The sequence below is a fragment of the Ricinus communis genome, chromosome 6 (genome assembly GCF_019578655.1).
Source record: "Ricinus communis isolate WT05 ecotype wild-type chromosome 6, ASM1957865v1, whole genome shotgun sequence".
Classification (NCBI taxonomy): Eukaryota; Viridiplantae; Streptophyta; class Magnoliopsida; order Malpighiales; family Euphorbiaceae; genus Ricinus; species Ricinus communis.
The window spans coordinates 29506228-29509324 of record NC_063261.1 but is presented as its reverse complement, the minus strand read 5'-3'; the positions used below and the strand labels follow the sequence as shown (position 1 = coordinate 29509324).

Below are 3097 nucleotides of genomic sequence, written 5' to 3'. Positions count from 1 at the left end.
CTGCATCGATAGGTTCACTCCCTTAAATTGTAGCTACATAAATAGCCTATCAAGTTTTTGGCGCTGTTGCCGGGGAGACTTTTTGTGTGAACTAGAGCGAACTTGTGTTTTTGTTAATTTAGCCATATTTATTTTTCTATCTTTATTTTGCTTTATTTTATTCTTTCATTATTTTAACTACTTTTATTTTTCGGTCGCTACATTCCATTTGTAGGTAGTTTATGACCAGGAGCTCAAACTCTAATCTTATAGAGCCTCTGTCTGATCCAGAACGATCCCTCAGACTTTTAAGGAAGCGTTTGCAATTAGAAGAGGAGGAGATTGAGGTTAAGGTACCTGTTGATAGACTAGAAGGGATGGAGAATCACAATGGAAATGCCGCGACGGACGCCAACAAAACGATGTACGAGTTTACTAGAACATCATTGGATGGGACATGAACGAGTATACTCAGACCGACGGTGGCAGCTAACAATTTTGAGATAAAACTAAATGTGATCCAGATGGTACAACAAAGTGTACGGTTTGGGGGGCTACCAAGAGAGGATCCCAATGCCCATATAGCCAACTTTTTGGAGATATGTGACACTTTCAAGATAAATGGAACTACCGATGATGCCATCCGGCTGAGATTATTTCCATTTTCTTTAAAGGATAGAGCAAAGAGATGGCTACAGTCCCTTCCACCGCACACTATTACGACCTGGAAACCTTTGGCTGAAAAATTTCTTTATAAGTACTTTCCTCTAGCTAAAACTGCTAAATTGAGAAATGACATTTCTTCTTTTGTGCAGATGGACGACGAGAGCATTTACGACGCCTGTGAGAGGTATAAGGACTTGTTGAGATGCTATCCACACCACGGTCTACCAATATGGATGCAGGTTCAGACCTTTTATAGCGGTTTGAACCTTGCTACGAGGCTAATGGTGGACGCTGCAGCAGGTGGAGCTTTGAACAGCAAGACGCTAGAGCAGGCGCAGAACCTGATATAGGAGATGGCCATGAACAACTACCAGTGTCAATCCTCTAGGAGTCAGCCGGTCAAACAAGGAATGGTCAACCAGTTAGACTCCACAGCAGCCTTGGCAGCTCAAGTGGAGCTTCTGACCAAGAAAATAGACTAGCTTCAGATGTTGTCCGAAAGGCAACAAGGAGTACTCCCCGGTACCATTGAGTCTAACCCGAGGGAGCACGTGAACGCCATCACTTTGTGCTCGGGTAAGTTTGTTTAAGCTCCTTCTAAGCCTGTTGTTGATGATGTCACTATTGATGTGTAGATCAAGGCGAGCAGTAAGGTTAAGGAACCTGAAAGGCAAAAGGTGAAACCAATCCCAGTTAGGAAGTATCAACCTAGGATTCTTTATCCTGCTAGATTGAAGCAAGTAGAAGCACAAGAGCAGTTCAGTAAGCTTTTGGATATTTTTAGACAATTGCATATTAACTTTCCTTTTATTGATGTATTGAAGCAAATGCCAAAGTATGCCAAATTCTTAAAGGACATACTTAGCAACAAAAGCAAGCTGGAAGAGGTAGCATTCATAAAGCTTAATGAAGAGTGCTCAGCAGTGTTTCAGAGCAAGTTACTAGAGAAACGTCACGACCTAGGGAGTTTTACTATTCCTTGCACTTTGGGTAACTTATGTGTTGATGATGCATTAGCTGATTTAGGCGCTAGCATAAATGTAATGCCCACAAGTATGTTTAATAAGCTAGGTTTAGGGGAAGCAAAACCCACTAGGATATGTATTCGATTAGCTGATCATTCTGTTAAGCTTCCTAGGGGGATTGTAGAGAATGTGCTAGTCAAGGTAGATAAATTCATCTTTCCTGTGGACTTTGTGGTTATGGATATGGATAATGAGCATGGTGTGCCTTTGATTTTAGGGAGACCTTTCCTTGCCACGGCTAGAGCCAAAATAGATGTATTCGAGGGAAAGCTAGAGCTTAATGTAGGGAATGACTGTGTTACTTTCAGTTTACCCCCATTCGAGAGTCCTCCCGCCAATCATGTTCACGCCATTTGTGCTATTGACGGGATTGGTTTTGCATGTGATAAACCACCATAGGATATACTAATAGATTCTGCTCTGCATGCTTCTTTGCCTGTTGATGTGTGTCACTCTTTTAAAGAAAATAACTTGCATCAATTTGAAACTTCGCACTATGATACACCCGAGAAGGGTACTTGCAAGTTTGTTTATGACAGGTCATCTAGACAGGATTGGGAGTGGATGACTGGACATCCCAACTCGGCATGAAGAGCACCTTCTTGGCCATCTACTGCACCCATTGGACCGCCTCCTTGCGGTTATATGCCTCAGGCCCCAACTTACAATGCGCCCACCTTCTCAATTTGCCAACAGTGCAGGGATGCTACTGCAGAGTCCAGCTAAGGACTCGATAAAAAAGAAGCGCTTTTTGGGAGGGACCCCAAAATTTTAATTTTATGCTTTTATTAACATTTTTATTTTGTTAGTCGTTTGCATGCTTGATGGTAGTTAGAAAACTTACTTAATAATTAAACATAGTTGTATGAATCTTGGGTTTGACTAATTTAAGTTGGCAACTGGTGAAGACGGACTTCCCCGTTTGATTTATGGCCTAAATGTGTCTGTATATATGTCAAATGCAGGTAGGGAGTTCAGCGACTCGAGATGGCGAAGGAAAGCTCGGAATCCACCCTTTCACCACGGTTTCCGTGGCCATCACGGGCTGCAACACCAGACCGTGCTGATCAGCACGACTAGGGTCAAGCCCGTGATGAGGAAACACATATGGAATTTGGGAATTCAGCAGTTCACCACGGCTTCTAAAGGCACCACGGGCAGCAACACCAGGTTGTGCTGATCAGCACGGCCGTGCCCCCACCCATGACAAAGGGTGCCATAATGAAGCTTTATGGACTAGCAAGGGTTGAGTCTTGGCCGTGCTGACCAGCATGGCCTTGCCCTCGCCCATGCTGAACCCCATGCCTATGAAAAGGGGAGTTTTCAAAATTTTCCTGCCCCCTTTCAAGCTCCAAGGTGCTGTTTTCTTCCTTATCTCTGATTTTTCTTACCTTTCTCAGCAATTTCAAGTAAGTCTCTTCCCCTTT

General features: G+C 43.4%; 1 non-coding gene across 1 annotated transcript; it reads right to left on the bottom strand.

Moving 5' to 3' along the window:
* Nucleotides 1-761: 761 nt before the first annotated feature.
* On the bottom strand, nt 762-868 carry LOC112535702. Its single transcript, XR_003079785.1, has one exon. It is a non-coding gene; the product is annotated as a small nucleolar RNA R71 (small nucleolar RNA).
* Nucleotides 869-3097: the final 2229 nt, after the last annotated feature.